This window comes from Aulonocara sp. 'chitande type north' Nkhata Bay, linkage group LG11, assembly GCF_057382095.1.
Source record: "Aulonocara sp. 'chitande type north' Nkhata Bay isolate Kocher_YH1m ecotype deep benthic linkage group LG11, A_spYH_male_GT1.1, whole genome shotgun sequence".
Taxonomy (NCBI): domain Eukaryota; kingdom Metazoa; phylum Chordata; class Actinopteri; order Cichliformes; family Cichlidae; genus Aulonocara; species Aulonocara sp. 'chitande type north' Nkhata Bay.
The window spans coordinates 8,886,435-8,902,924 of NC_141354.1; the positions used below are offsets into that span (position 1 = coordinate 8,886,435).

Below are 16,490 nucleotides of genomic sequence, written 5' to 3' on the forward strand. Positions count from 1 at the left end.
GTTAGTGGGGTTAGGTTAACTGGTAACCCCTACCCATCAAACCTCATATGGATCAACATTGGATGGATAAAAGGAATTGAAATAATGCTGAATGATCAAACAGCAAATTTACATTTGACAGCCTGGTGCAGTGGAAACCATCTGACGAGTTTCCTTTATGGCATGAACTCGTTGTCAAGGGGATGAAGGTTAATGATTTTTCCTCTGGCAGCATAATAGTTTCTCACCACGTATTCACTTGAGATCAGCTTCAGTTGCATTATGTGTTTGATCGTAATTTGTAAATATGTAAATGAAGTGTATGTTATCATGCTGCAGTTTGAATTTACCCCTAAAGAAAACCAAATTAGATCTCACAAATTTTCTTGGATGGATGGCTTTGATGACTGCAGACATTTTTTTTAATTTTCCTTGTATGTGCATCTGTTAACTAGCAAGCATAAACAAAAGATCTTCAAGGGCCCACAGTCATGTGGATTGGCCATTCTTCTGTCATCTGCCTAACAGGATGAATCCACAGAACTGATTAGACGACACAGACAGCATCAAAATTACGTTCTACGTTTCCCCCGGCTTTTAAGATGCTTTTAAAAACGTCTACACATGTTTTACTGTAATAATATTGATTTTTTTCATCATATTGGATGGATAGCAGAAATGGGAAGGATTCTCATATTGACTTTGAACAATAACTTTAATGGTTGCATTATCACAAATTTGTTTCTGATAAAAGAAATCACAGTTTGCCAACTATAAAACACTATATCCATGAAGTATACATTGATATGTAGATGTTAGCTGTTGTGAAGCATCTGTCGTTTTTAATTCTTCAGGCATTACCATTTTTTAAGCCCCAAGTGGGAGAAATCAGAGCTTTTAGGAGTAAAGGAAATAGCATTATAAACTCATAATCACTACAAATTCAGTATGACATGACCTGTAGTTCATGTGATAAGTTTCTAGTTACAAGAATATGGTTAACATGTCAGAAACCTGTTTCACACTCTGTAACAATGTTGTGCAATCATGTGCCACTGCAGCCTGCGAGGGTGCTGTTTTTCATTGTGAACAGCTGATTTCAATGATTACTTTGTCTTCTTTCCTCTTCTCTAATCAGTGAAATCAGCCGATATTGCCTTTGCTTGGAAGAAAACTCCGCATGAAAACTTTTATGGCACACGATTGCCTTATGTTCTCTTTTGTCATGTAAACAAATACTGTTTCAGTTATTTTAGTGGTTATTTTGTACATTGATTTTCCAGATTATGCAGCTGACTCATACATGCAAGGACTGAGCTGACATGGGTATGATTTGATCTCAGTGAGTGCCAGCCCCCCACCCATCCCACTGTGATCCGGAATATTGGGTAAGTGGAAGAGAATGGAAGGATGCACGGGTAGATGGAGCGTCTACAGTCAGGGGTTAAGGTAGGCCTGAACAATCTGGAATGGCACCTTCAGGTAATGAGTGATTAAATCCATTCTCTTCCACTTACCCAATAAGGGGGGGGCTGGCACTCACTGAGATCAAATCATACCCATGTCAGCTCAGTCCTTGCATGTATGAGTCCGCTGCATAATCTGGAATTTTATTGTAAAGCACTTTGGTGTACCGCTGGTCTTTTAAACGTGCTATACAAATAAAGTTGTATTGTATTGTATTGTAAATCTGATAGATAGGTTAATCAGTAGACAGGTTAATCAGAATGAGTTTATTTGTCATGTCCAGCAGTCTGGCATTAATTGCAGCTATAAATAAAGACACAGCAATAACTTGCAGTCACAACAACCCTTTTTCCCCCTCATCCCTGTAATGCGTTCACGGTGCAGATGTAAAGTTGAGGTTGTGGTACTTCTGGGTCTAGCTAGCTAAAGAAAAGGATTGAGCATAAAGGAAGTAACTTTTTTAAGTGCCTGGAAAATCAAATTTGACTTTCCAAGCAACTGAACAAATATCAGCAAACACACAACCTGCTTCTGTACAGTTTGTCATGAAATGTTTCATTAAACAAATGGAAGTATACTAATTTTGTGTTTTTCATAGATTACATGGAAATACCAGGTGGTATAAGGCAGGCTAAATGGGTCAGTCTGATAAAGTTTATAGTGATGCACTATGTTGGACTGATTACATTCGATTCACTTGCTCAATTCTACTTTTATACTAGCTTTATAAATGTCTTAGGAAATCAGCCATATAGCTCACATACCATCATTCCTTTTCCTATGCTGCACTGCTATTCTTGATCTTGGGGTTCCCCCAGCAGCCAAATCCCTTCATATAGTGGATTGTAATTTGTAAGAAAATGTTGTACAATCAAAGTACCTGTGTAGATCTGTCTAGATGTGCGCTACAAAACTATTACACTCAAAGGGAACACATGTAAAGTCATACTGGAACTAGAGAAGCAAGGCAGCAGCAGGACCCAGCACCCTCCTTGCCTTGAATCACTCTCGCTGGTGTCACTCCCTCCAGCCACCCTCTCTCATTCCCAGGCTCTGAATGTGGGTGTCCCATCGGGAATTCAAGTAGCACATCGGGTCAGCCACTCAATACCCCTCGTTTAAAAGGATTCATTGCAGACTAATTGGGATAACATGGCTGGAAATGTTGACCTTGGTATTTCTAAACAAGGTTTCAATTAACTTGTAATAAGGCCAAGCAGCCCAGCCCTGGACAGATCCTCCATAAGCAGGAGGAAATGCGAAACATGCCCCAGTTGATGGTTGGCTTTTCGTAACTTTGATTAATCACTCAGAAAGCAAGCAAGTGGGACTGGTAAAATAATTAGAAGGAAAAACACTGCATGCTCGCTGCAGTAGCATTTAGAACCAAGGCTGATTTACTGAAGGACGTGTAAGATGCCTTTTATTCCTCCGTATTCAAATAAATCACATTTTTGTGAAAAGAAATACAATACCTCTGTAGCTCCTGGACAGAGAGAGCTGTAGGGCAGCTCAGTCTACAAACTTTCATTCTTTTTCAAAAGAAATCATCATCATTTGTTGTAGGAGACAAAAAAATGTCATTGTCTTTTTATTTGCTATGTTTCTTTTTTCCCTACTGAGGAAAACCTTTTCAAACCACTAATTTGTTTCTTTGTATAGCACATTTTGGTGTTTCCCCATCTTTGTGTAACACAGTCAGAAGGAATGCAGCTGGTGCCCTCTGTTGCCCAAGGTACGACTGTAATCGAGTACAGTTCAAACACACAGAACTGCAGATATGTTTGATCTGCTTTTAATAATGACGTGTCCCCAACAATCTGCCATTAATTTCTTAAACAAAAGCCTCCTTAAACCCCATGCAAAACTGGCTCTGACTTACAGAACTGATACTTTGAGGAAGTTTATTATTTCACATTATATTGTGTACAGGCTCTTAGATCTTGGTGCCAGTAGCCCCAATCCAGCAGGCCTATAAATGGGCTGCCAGAGTTTTAGATCTGGTACAGGAACTGAGTTGAGCCACCTGATGAGAGACAGAATGGAGTTCTGGCTAAAGATGGGCTCTTTCTTGCTGCTGAGTCAGCGGATCATCTCTGCGTACCAGGTCATTTGCAGCCACAGGACACCAGCTGACCTGCGTTGAATTATCGTTAATTCAAAAAGCAACAGTTGAGCGTGTATCTGTGGGCCGATGGAATGAGAAGATGGCCTCTGCAGATTAAAGCCAAACTCAATGAAATTCTCCCTCCCTTTCATGTTGCTGTGGAATCGTCAGGTTGACAGTTTTGTGTGTTTGGCTTCTTCTTCTTCTTTTTCTTTTCTGCCTTACTCCTACTCAACTTCCTCCCTAATTCTTTTTTCCCGCTATTTCGAATGATCACGAGTCCAAAGAATGTCTTTCTGCAAGTGTTTAACACACTAGTCTTTGAAGCACAGTCCAAGTGTCTGCTTTTGTCTGTGCTTTGTTGTTCTAAATGCTAGCTGTATTAAATCACCTCCCAGTCCCCCGGCCTGTGTGCTTCATCTCCTGCAAAACTCCATCTACAATCTCCAGGAGGAAGTCCTGTTCTGCACTTCTGAGGCTGTCGAGGGACTTGGCATATTTACACAGGTTTTTAATGCAATTCTAATAGAACCGTGACACTTTAAATACTGATTTTTGTTGCTTTTGGAGCATTTTCCCTCTGCATACATCATTACGGTGGAGACAGGAGCTGACTGAAAAAGAGCGGTTTGCTTCTTTGTCACTTCCAATAACTGGTAACATACTTCCTCTTTCTTTTCTCGTGTTTAATTTAAGCCTGCGCACATGTTGCCAAGTAGAAAATGATAGAAAAGAGATGCAGATGATTTACTGAAAGATACTCTATGTAAATGTGGACACTATATTCCATTTATGATTCTAGTGTAGAATTTGGGGAGTGTTAAGAGTTAAAAACAAGTACTGATCCAGATCCGACACACATAAGAAACCCATGTTTTGAGCAAATTCATGTCACATACGATAACGTCTCTAGCATGAAATGCTCAGTTTAACCCTCTTCAGGCAGGCGTTGCAGATTTGCAACAGTTAAAAACTAACAACCTGATTACCCCACATACATATTTTATGAGTTTTTTTTACTCAGAAGTACCACTGCAGGACTTGGTTGTGCATTAGCAACAAAACGTTTAATTTGAGCCTGAGAGGGTTAAGAGCATAATTAACTTTGCATTCATGGAAAGAACAGTGGCTCATGTTTGCGTTTATTTCCAAACATTTGCATTTGATTCGTTTTACGGACAGTCTTATAAAAGCCTGTGAAATGATGGAAGCAAAGCAAAGGACACGCAGTAAACCTGGCAGAGGAAACACACCTTTCTTTTACAGCCTGGACATAAACAGTAGTTTATGGTTGTGGATTTACTTGCATGTTGCAAAAGCATAACCTCTTTTTAGAAAAGAGGTTATGCTTGGGCTGCGGTGGATGTCTGGATCTTTTACTCCTAAACATTAATTAAATAAATGTAGGTTAAAGGTGCTCAGGAGGCACTCATCAGCAAGGATTAGTCCACTCCAAGATCCCTCGTTGGCTTTTTTTACCTCCACATATTTTTCATTTTCATCAGAGGAAGGGTGACTAAATAGAACGAGGATTGGTTCAGTCCACTTCCCAGAATTGTTCTCTTGTTTCATGTGTTTCATGGTTGTCAGAAACAAATGACTGCACGCACAAATTAAGGTCATGATTTTCAGCATCTATTTGCTACATTTTGATCGTTAGGGTTGAAAAACAGTAAAGCTGCCACAGATAACAACCTAGAAAGAGGCCCCCTCCAACTGTCAGTGATCTGAAGAAAGATGAGCTGCTCTTATCAGCTCCCTCTGTGCAAGGCCTTCACCTCTGCCTTATACACACTGGTATCTGTCTTTTTTCAAATAGCTTCCCTAATTTTATGGCTTTACCACCCTTTGTGTGCGTCTCTTCACCTGTAATAGTGTTCAAAGGTGCATCCACCCAAAGATAACAGTTTACAGTAGTTAATTGGTGATTAAACGACTAGATTTCCTTGTAAAATGTCGCTACCTGTGTTGTGGTGTTTTTAAAAAAAAAAAAAAATCTACATTATACATTTTAGAAATATATTTTTTAAAAGGTTGTTAAAGATTTGAAAAATTTCATTGGCTTTTCAAGCTAATTTTGGGTTATTTTAAGGGTTTTATAGACCTGCATGACGGAGTTGTACAAAAGCATGAAAACAGATGTCACAGTATATTAGACCTCAAAAAGCAGTAAAGTGAAATTGAGAATTATTTAAATCAGCTAATTAACTTTATTAAATTGGTATCACTTTTATTTCTGTCTGTTAAAAGGCAGCAGTCAGTTGATGGTTAGCTTAGCTTAGCACAGAGAGTGGGAACAGGGAAAACAGCTAACTCAGTGGTAACATAATCAGCCTGCTAGCTCCTTTAAAACCAGCTAATTAAAAGGAAAAGTGTAACATCTTACATTTTGAGGAGGCTTTTTAGTTCTTTTTAATGTGGTAACCCCAGGTTGTTACAGGTCTCAGCCTAAAAACAGTCCTCCATGGAACGTCCTGTAAAATGGTAAAGTGTTGTTTTAACACTTTAGCTTTTCTGTAATTAAACAAACTAGATATTTCCTGTTGTTTAGCCAGTTTTATAAGTGAATTTTATTAGTTTTGAATGAGGCCAAGCAAGCACTTTCACTTTAAAAGAAATCATCTAACTAAAATTTGCTAACTGGCTTTGAGTTATGTTCTGAAATCTATTAGGTCAGGTCAGAGCGGTCCATTTTCTCAAGTCGCCGCCAGAATGTCAGACTCTGTCTCTGAAGTGGATGACGCCGAGTGCACAAAGGTCTTCCTCTCACCAGTCAGATTTTACACTGGCAACAGGTCTGCCAGTGTGAGATTTGCAGCCACCCCAGCCACAGCCAGAGCTCTAAACCCATGTAATTACATTTTAAGCAGCATTGGCTGGTTGAAATACCTCAAGTAATTAGTTTTGTTTTTCCACTCTTCCTATAATCTTCTCCTTTTGTGTTAGGGTTTGGACCATGAGCTGGAGAGGGAAACAGAGCAAGACGGTAGGTAATATGGAATGAATTTTAAAAAAAATCTGACGTGGTTGAATGTAAGAATAGAATGACCCCCACCCCCACCAAAAATCTGCTCACACATACACATACACACATTCCCTTGGACCACCTGAAATGTGTTTTGGCGCTTGTTTCCTTTGATTAGGAGTGTTATGGGAGTGCTGTACAAACATAAAAGCTGTCCAGACGGTTTTATAGTGTTTATTTGTGGTACCACCTGTGTTTCCATACAGAAGAAGAATGAGGCTGTGATGGTGATGAGGAACATAGTATAAAGGAAGTACGGTCTCTGCCATGTGCAAGTTCAGATGGCCAGCCAAGAGCAAAAAACATGCCCATAAAGTGCATCTCAATCTGTTTCTGCTTTAAAGAGACCAGCAAATCCTCAGCTTAGAACGGCCTTTAATTAATTAATTGTTAAAAAAAAAATCTCCAAGGCACAGTTGTCACCAGACTCGCTAAAGGTCCTTCAGACACCTCTCACACCCCACTGCCGCCTCACCGCCCCCGGCCATCCTCCTCCTTTCCTCTGTCCTCATCTCTCCCGCTCTCCCTTCTCTGTCAAATATTTATAGCTGATGGCAGATAAGATTATTTCAGCACTGGACCTCTCAGTGCCAGCTGCTGCAGACCTTTGCTCACAATAAAGCCTAAGATGCGTTCCAGGCAGTGGGAAGATTGTTTTATTTGGAGCTCATCCGAGGCCTCTAATGATAGGCGAGTTATAGGTGCAGAAAAACAAGACACCAATGACTTCTTGGGCTCTGCACATCATCAGCTACTCTTATCTCAAAATGCTGGAATTTTTCCCCCTTTCGTTCTAAAGTTTGATTTATTAGTTTTTGGATAATAGAATATACCAGTTTTTGCGTACTTTTAAAACCCCCAGCAAAAACGATAGCTGCACGCTTACAGTATTTATTGATCGTCAAGAATAATCCCTATGATGTGGTCAGAAACTTCATTCAGCAAAGACTGATAGTAATGTATCCTGTAATGTCCTGTAAGTACATAAGTAAAATTTTAATAGCAAAAGGAAACACATATTGAACATATTTTACTTTAATCTTTGCTTCCAGAAAATTAGAAAGGGCTTTCAAAGGAATTCACCTCTAGTAATTCTTTTTCTTTACTATTAATAAACATAAATAATTAAGCTTACGTTTGTCCTTGTCTATTCACAAAAAAGGGAAATCTTTTATGGGTTTAGACAAATTTCTGTTTTATACATGTGCACTTGTCAGAGCGAATCCGTGTCAGTGTCTCTTTATGTAAGACACAGACGAGTGGCATGAAATGCCAGGGCTAATCCAGCTGAACACACTGCAACCTGTCATAGTTGGACCAAGAACGGCCTTCTAGCCAGTCAGCTCGTGAGTGGAAAATTAATCTTGCTTAATAAAATTAAACGCCATCTGGGCTTTGCAGTCCAAATTGTTCCAATATGTGAAAAAGTCTTCTAAAAAAAGTTTTATTAACCTCAAGCAACCCTGTAAGTTCTGTGGCTGCACAAACCGTTTGGAAGCACAGACTGTGGCGGATGCACTGAGGAGAAAACGATAGTGGCATTTTATCAAGACGTGTTACAGCTGTGAGCAGATGCAATAAAAAAAAAAATTCCTGTATGCTTTTCAGTCTATACAGCACCGTCAGCATAGTAGTTACTAATCATATCTCACATTTTATCAAACATCTTGCTCTCGTTGTCCTCAAGCAGAGTTCAAGTAGATAGTAACAATGTATCTACATGTTCAGAAGCAATATTAGGCAATATACGAGTGTCAGTGTTGTCAGCCTTATCAGCTGACTGCCTTGTGAAACGGCACATGGATGTACACAAAGACATTGCTTTTTTTATTGTCCAACAACACAACATTTGTTGTTGGACTGGATAGACTTTGTCCCATGTCTTTATCATTTTCTGCTGCATATCAGCCTTTAAGGTTTATTGGGGAAAACATCAGTGGTGCCATCTAATGGTCGATAGGCCACAAACCAGATAAACACAAAGTAGTGAAGTGTTATCAGAGCTACTGTCCATTGATTTCTTGAAGTGACTTTGAACCTCTTTTTCACTCTGGCTTCCTGATTAGGGGGCTTTGAGTCCATCCATATCTCCAAAATAAGGGCTGCTTCACTGCAGCCTGTTTCTTTTATAAGTGTCATAAGATTAGCGCCACTAAAAGAAAAGTAGTCGTACGGTTCCTGGACACACAAAAAGCAGTTCATTGGCGCTCAACAGGAGTTTATTATTTACCAACCTGACTGGATAGTATTATAAAGAAATGTTCAATTATAACACTATCTAAGGACTTACATATAGGTAATAATTTGGTCTTTAGAGCAATGTTTAAATTTAAATTAGGTATGGTATAATTTTTTTTCTTACTGTTTTGAGGCATTTAATTGTGAAAGGGAAATACATGACTATAAAGTATATGAAATAGTGTTTACTCTGTAAAAATCCATCCTTCTGTCTCTGTAAAAAGTTTGATTATTCAGTGTCTTGTTCAAATCCACAAATGTTTGTACTTCTCCACATCTTTCAGCTATTTTACTGGGTCACTAAAAACATAATGTATGTGTACTTCCTGCTACAGAACAGCTCTACGTGTATACTTTTCTGTTGATGGAGTTTATAACATCCGAGCAGCTTCTGTTCCAGACTGGAGCCATCGATTTACCTTGACTGTCTGACCCCCTCTTGTGCTTCTCCGCTCGTACGAGAGACATATGTGCAAGAGAAATGCAGTTTACGTACCAGCGTCTGCGCCACGTTTGTAGAGCTTATGGGTAAATGCGTGCTGTTGTGTTTGCAAGAGAGATGGATTTGTGCATTTTCTCTCAGATGATTGGTCAATGACCTCTTCAGCTCTTGGTTATGATGGCGGTCATCATAACCTTTCAGAACATAAAGGCTTTGGGAGCATAAAAATGAGCTGATTGTCAGCAACCCTGAGCAGCAGATCGTCTGTGCAGCAGATGCCTGTGATAAGATAGTGATAAGGCTGCTATCTGGCCTTCACATCAGCCTCCAAAGCAATAATAGATGACAGAGTATCGGTCACCATCTACTATGTGTTCTCAGTGGCCGATGGTCTGATGCTGATGACGGATTATCTAACAGGTACATTAGAGCAATGAGGCCTGCAGGAAGTGCGAGCGGATCACAAAAGGGTTCAAAATGTAAAGTGCACCTGTTTAACTACTCTGAGATGTAGCTGGAGTGATATAATATCGATCGAGATATGATAAGGATGGCTTGTTGTGTCAATAAACAGTCGCTCCCTAATCCTTGTAAGTCAATGACCAAAGGCGTTCTCCCTTTTTGCTGTGGACTTTCACATCCATTTTTCATTTATTATTCCGCCATCAATCTTTAAAGAAATGCGCTTTTAGAACGGGCCTAGTTCTGCCCTGTTCACCTTATCGATCTTTGTTGCATGTTCTGCTTCTCTCATCTTTGCTGCGCCATCACCACCATCACATTGACTGACAGTACAAAGGTGAACTGTTTATTGGTGCCATTCTCCATCTTCTGGAAGTTGAAAAAAAGAAGGGATTACTGGTGATTTTTTTTTTATCTATCTGAGGGTCCTGATAGCTGGCTACCAATGCTGTTAGGAAATCGGTAACTATCTTTGGTGATAAGGAAGCAAGCACTGTGGGGGTCAAAGGGTATTAGCAGCAGAGCTCATTGACTATTATTCGCAACAATCCCCACTGTTTTGCTAACTGTATCAGGAGATCATTTTTTCTGTGATCCTAAGACAGTCTTGGCAAAATAATTTAAGTTATACAGGGTACACACACCATTGTTTTTCTTGTGACATTACCAATTTGATGTGTCACATGACCCTCTTCCTTTTGAAAAAACAAAAGTTGTATCCAAGATGGCCGACTTCTAAATGGCCACCATGGTCACCACCCATCTTGAGGAGTTTGCCCCCTCACATATACTAATGTGCCACAAACAGGACTTTAATATCACCAACCATTCCCATGTTATTACGGTGTATCCATATAAATGGCCCACCCTGTACAGGAAATAATATATAATGTGGAACACATAAGTCAGATAGTTTTAAGACAACATCTTTAGGCACCTTAGTTTTTTTTCTGGAAGCACTAACATGTGTGTGTTTAGCGGGTAATAATTAGCATTCTCACCATATTGGTGACAATTTCTAACTAGCTAACAACATCAGTGCCTGTAAAGAATAAACATAAAGAATTTCCTTTTTACTAGTTCGATGTTATTTATTTAGATATAGGACAGATACAGCAGTTTGCCACACAAACTAAAGTAAAATAAAATGTAGGGAAGAAATGATAAACAATTTTAAATGAAATGTGACAACCATCTATGGATTAGTTATTGGTTCATTTCACTTGAAACTAGAAATGTTTTACTCCTCTTACAGGGGAGGAAGAATAAAAGTCAGGGCATGACTAACCATTAGGATCTATTCTGGATCATACAGGAATCTTAAGTGCTACATATATAGATATTTCTTAACTAAAAATCAAAATGTCAACCTGATTGTACTAGTAGAAGCAAATCATGAATTCAAAAATGACCAAAGCACTACCAACTACCTCTATCCTCCGATCCCAAGTCAATAACTGAAGGGCAGACTAAAACATCACTCGTTCAAGAGCATGAAATACAACAGCGAGTTGAAGGCAAAATATGCAGCAATTGTTGATTAATGCTTACCAACACAAAATTCAAACTTGGACCTTGGTCTCTGGCTCATTAACAGCAGTGGTGCTTGAGTGAATTATGCATAGAATTAGGACATGAAAGGATATTAGCAAGAACAAAGAAAATCTTTTTTTATTTCTCATTTATTTTGGAATTGTTTTGCAGCGGTTGTGTTGTAAAACAGAAACATGCCCACAGCTCTGCCCACATCCTGAACACAGCGAAATAAGAAGAAAAATATGAAAATACGTGCCGAAGCCCAGGGGCCTCTGAAGATAGATGTACCTCTGCTTCTGGCATATAATGCAAGATGATTGATGCAGATTGGTTTTCTTTTCTGCTAGCATTTTTTTTTAAAGAAAATTGCTGCATATTTGACCTTTGAGACGGGATTTTACAAAAATATTTTTACAAATATATTTTACAAATATATTTTAAGGAGGCCTGCATGCATTGGGCAAGCACTTAAATCATTCTGCATTACACAGCATTTTTCCTCACCGTTTTTACAGGGTGAAGCTTGAGCTCAGCTCAGCTAACAACCTCTGTCGCTCAGTTGTCGTGGAGTCAGTTCACCCTGAGCCTTCGTTGAGCCTCTGTTTGTGTTCTGGCTAGACATCATCTATAATGAGCGCTGATTAGTTAACTTGTTTAAATGCCTCTTCTATTTCAGTCTCCGCTGCTCAGTCGTCTCTCCATCCCGGCCTGGCCTTGCCTCGCTCACCCACCCTCGCACATGGATGACATTCTTCAGAGGTGTCTGCACTACAGTCAGAGGCTATGACAAGGCCAAAGGGAGTTTAAGCCTAATGTTTATTTGTTCCGTTTGTGCTATTATGTTTTATTGTATCTATTTATTCTACATTAACAAATTAATCCTCAATATATGATCTTAATCAAATCTCATCTCGTCTGTTCTCTCCCGTTTCACATTGTGTTCCCACTTCCTTCCAGTTCACTTTCCCTTCTAACTCTAACGCTAGCTAGACCTCCCGAGGCCACCGACACCAGCCGGACCTCACCCTCAGCCTGTTTTTCTTTCCAATGGGGAGGCGAATACATTTGAGAGGGGCAGGAAGGAGGGCCTGTCATGGCCTCTTCAGTCTGGGTTTGTGATCGTGAGTGGTGTTTATTTGTCATCGCTCACCCAGTGTTCCCCTTTAACACAGCAGAATCAGATGTGTCAGCAACAAAGTGGGTTTGGATTAGAGCTCAGGTCTTCAAGATGAAAATCTATTTTTTGAAATTAGAAAATTGCAGTGAGGGTGGTTTGGTCTGAAGTCAAGGCTGTGACCCTGTTTTTAAAAATGGTGTAGCGGTCTACAGATGCTTCTTTGGCCCTTGTACAATGTGTATTAGCACCCTCAAGGTTTCCAGTATCCACTGACAAGAGTCCTAAAATTGATGAATCCAGTATGTAGCAATCTGAGGTTAATTTTTCAGCATTACAAGTAGCAGAGAACCTTATCTTATTACTATGTCCCAGGTCTCTCTGGAGTGTTTTTCTTGTTCATTGAGTCAGTGTGCGTGTGTGTGTGTGTGTTGAGTGCTTGCTCACAAGTGTGTTCCCTGACACATGGTGCTCTGCTGAACCTAGTGTTTGTGCACAGCATAAATAGGTTTTTATCTGATTGATGGAGGTACATGTTGGCGAGTGCAGCTAGGTGGAGGTGGGGGCCCGCCTCCAGAGAACCTTTAAGCAGGCCAAAGATAAAGACTCAGAAGTGATGGGCTCTCTGTGATGCCCTTTTGTGGGAGGAAATTTAATGGAAGTGGTTACATTGGGAGCAGATGGAGCAGTTTCCTGGATCTCAGTCACGGTAGAAATATTAGACACACAAGCACACACACACACACACACACCGTCAAACTCACACATACCCCACCCTTTTAAATTTCTTCACCAGATTTACAGTACGATGGAGGCAGAGGGATCGAACTGGAAAGTGTTTATTTGCCTGGGACCTCAGGCACCAAGGGTTCATATTTTTCCTGTGCTTTTTTTCTGTCTTCTCCTTGTCTCTTGCAGGGCATGTGTGTGTTTCTCCCAAGCCCCAGTGTCATCTGTATTTTTCTTTTTGGCTGCCCGTCTTCAAGATTCTCACAGTCCCTTGGTGGATCTTCAAGATGCTGGAGCTGCAGGCTGACAAATTTGGTGTAAAGTTGTTGAAGAAAGGTCCTGGTGAAAAATAAATTGATGCTCGGCTTTTGCAAACTCAAGTGTGTATGTGTGTGTGTGTGTGTGTGTGGGAGGAGGTGTATGCTCAAGTGAGGTCTGGCTACGTGTGGGTGGCTCAGCTGAGGGTTGAGTGGTTGGTCGAGATGACAGTAATAAATTAATTCACTTTAGGACCTAGTGACTGGATCATCAATCATGTTTATTAATGATGTGTGCAGCTGACATACCTCAGAGTCCCAGTTCTTCCTTTGTAGCCTGGACACATCCTACAGAACATCAACTAACTAAGAGGTGAACATCTGTTAAACTGTGATGTAGTTGGCCACATAAAAACAACTGATACCACATTGAGATATCCATTACCCCTCAGGGTGCTCTCTCTCTCTCTCTCTTTATCTAAAATTACTGTGCAGTTTCAAGTTGAGGGCCGACACACAGCACAGCTAACCCCGTCCAGTGCTGGGAGCTTAAAATAACCATATTGTGTCATTGAAAAAAAGCTTTTTAATGAAATCACAGGTAGATCTGGTGTGCTTAAGGCAGCAACCATGGGGTTTGTGTAAGTCACGGTAGCGATAAGCGTAGTGTAGTCCTCCTCTCAAAACACTCCCGCTGAAATGCCTTTGTTTGTGCTGTGGGAATGGTTTCACCAACAGAATACAGCTCTGAGTATTTGCTGATGAGGATGATTAGACTGAAGAAATTAATTGTGGTGTTTTTGATGAACATTAAATATTGGAACAAGCCCAAACAAAGAGTGAGCTAAGAAGCTAATTTGGTCTGACAGTTTGTGTGGTGTTTTGTTGATATTTAAAGTACTTTGCCCCAATCTGGAAAGTGAATTCCACCGTGCACAGCGCAGAAATGTAGTTTAGCCCCAGTTGATTTGGGGTAATTAAGCCAGACTGATGAATGTTTGATGTAAGTCAGTGATTAGAAGGCTTTGAGGGCTTTGAGAGTGTTTTGAAATGAAAGCCAAACAGTTGTGCCCCTGCTCCTTCTGTAGGTATGTATGGATGTTGGGGTTTAGGGAAAGAGCATTTCCCGGCAGGTTTTTTTTTTCTTTTTCTACGCTGCAGTTTAAATGCACTAATAAATCTCTCTGTTTTTTAAATAGATTGCTCTGTTATTTACATTAGACTCCGACTGGATTTCACTGCAGCCCTCATTTCTCTTTCAGCAGAAGTGAGTCAGACAGAGCTGATTCTTCTTTGGTTAGATTGATATGAGATCCTTAGTTTAGGTGAAAAGCAGAACCAGAACAATCGCAGCATTTTGTGGAACGAAAGCAACTTTATTCACTCACACTGAAAAACACCTGCCCTCTAAGTAGACAACCTCCATCAATGGTCAAAACATGGCACTTAGACAAGGACTAGTGCTGTGATATATAGCGCACACTTAGGGCAATTTCTTATCATTTTATTGACTGCTGCTTTCAGGCATTTGACCTATAGCCATCAGCACTTCTCCCCCACTTGTTATCTCTCCCTCTCCCTCATTCTTCCGCACTCCCTTACCTACTATTCACTCTTTTTTTCTCTCTGTCTCTCATTCCTTCTACGTCTTCATTGCTGGGAATGCCAAATGTGCGACCTCTTAGGGAGGTCATAAATTTAGCGATGAGAGATAGTAGGGGTAACTCAGAGAAATGAAAGCATGGTAGCTCAGTAATCCATCAAACCCTCGCTTTTGTAAACATTTCTTTTTGCCAATACTATTAAAAGTACTCCACAGTGAGAAACTCATTTTAAGAAAAAGCTCAGAATTTCCACATTGGATTTCTTCCCTTGTAACTGTTTTATATTTATAATTAAAACTTCAAATTTTACTGCAAAAAACTACAATATATTAGTATATTTTATTATAAACAAATGAAACTTTACTGCTAACAAAATTTGTGCTGATTAACTGCTTAGTGGCTCAAAGTAAATGGCACCTTCAAAACTGGCTTGCTGATGTCCTGTCAACAGATCCCGCTGGATCTATGGCTGAACTCAACAGATGAACTCACTGGGCCGAGGGTGTATGATGAACAATTTGCCTGTCTGATGTGTATTTGAGAATGCTGATATATTTGGACAGTGTGAGAGTCTGGAAATGCAGACGGGTCTGTGTACGTAACACAGTGGCCAACACCACGGTCCACCCTTTCCAGCCTCTATAAATCACAACCCAGCGTGTTCCCTCTTTGCTCCCAGATAATGTTATCAGAGCTGATAATGCCCCTGAGCCCCTCCTCACTTTGAAACTCTGGCATCCCCCACGTAGTGGGCCACTGGTATTCACTGGGGTGAAGGAGAAAGAGGTGTCCCCACCCCACCCCAGCCCATTTGATCCCCATCTATCCTTTAGCTCCCATGTCTGTCTGCACTGGCCAGACTGCAGCATCGATAGACCCCAACATTAAAGCACTTCACCACCACCACGCCCCAACTCAATCAGCCAGCGAGATTCCCCAGTATACACCCCCCCTCCCCACCCCACCCCACCCCACCCCCCACACACTCTTGTTTTGATAGCTGCTGATGTCATTCCACAAATTTTTTCATAAATTAGGGGGCTGAAATTATGGGGCCGCCTCGCCTCACTTTGACTCGCCATGTTGTGCCATCCCGACGGGAGCTTAATCCCTAATATCAAAGTCTGGCTGTTGGCTCGGGCATTGTCGGATTCCGTGGCCTCCATCCAAACCCATCTGCTCCCTCTGGCTGGTATGAAGTGACAGAAAGTTGAGTCTAAACTCCGGCAGCCGTGAGGGGTGGGTGTACGGGGACTTCGTAGAGTTGTTACAAATCACCAAATGATTGAAAAGAGTTTTGAGAGGGCGAGTTAAGGGCAAGGCAGTCTCAGGGACGTCAGTCCTGGCTGGCTGCTTTTTTCCGGGGGAGAGGGGTATAATGATGGGACATGATAAGATTACCAGGGGTTAGTGGTAGTTGTGGTAGTGGTGGGGCTGAAAAGGAGCAAGGATGGGTGACTGCTGGGGCACTTGAAACTTGCGTTCGTCATGGGGGAAAGCCCTTGGTTGCCTGGAAACAGAAGGGAAACA

The 16,490-nt window shown here is 40.8% G+C and overlaps 1 protein-coding gene and 1 long non-coding RNA gene across 2 annotated transcripts in view; one reads left to right on the forward strand and one right to left on the reverse strand.

Annotated features, from left to right (window-relative positions):
* Positions 1–4,097: 4,097 nt before the first annotated feature.
* Positions 4,098–6,539, forward strand: LOC147318446 (uncharacterized). The gene is made up of 3 exons (XR_015131378.1): positions 4,098–4,209; positions 6,226–6,404; positions 6,500–6,539. It is a non-coding gene; the product is annotated as an uncharacterized LOC147318446 (long non-coding RNA).
* A 9,412-nt stretch (positions 6,540–15,951) lies between these two features.
* Positions 15,952–16,490, reverse strand: part of kcns2 (potassium voltage-gated channel modifier subfamily S member 2) — a 43,987-nt gene continuing 43,448 nt past the window's right edge. Inside the window, exon 3 of the transcript XR_015131461.1 lies at positions 15,952–16,470. The gene's annotated coding sequence lies outside the window, so the exon portion shown is untranslated. The remainder of the gene's footprint in view (positions 16,471–16,490) is intronic.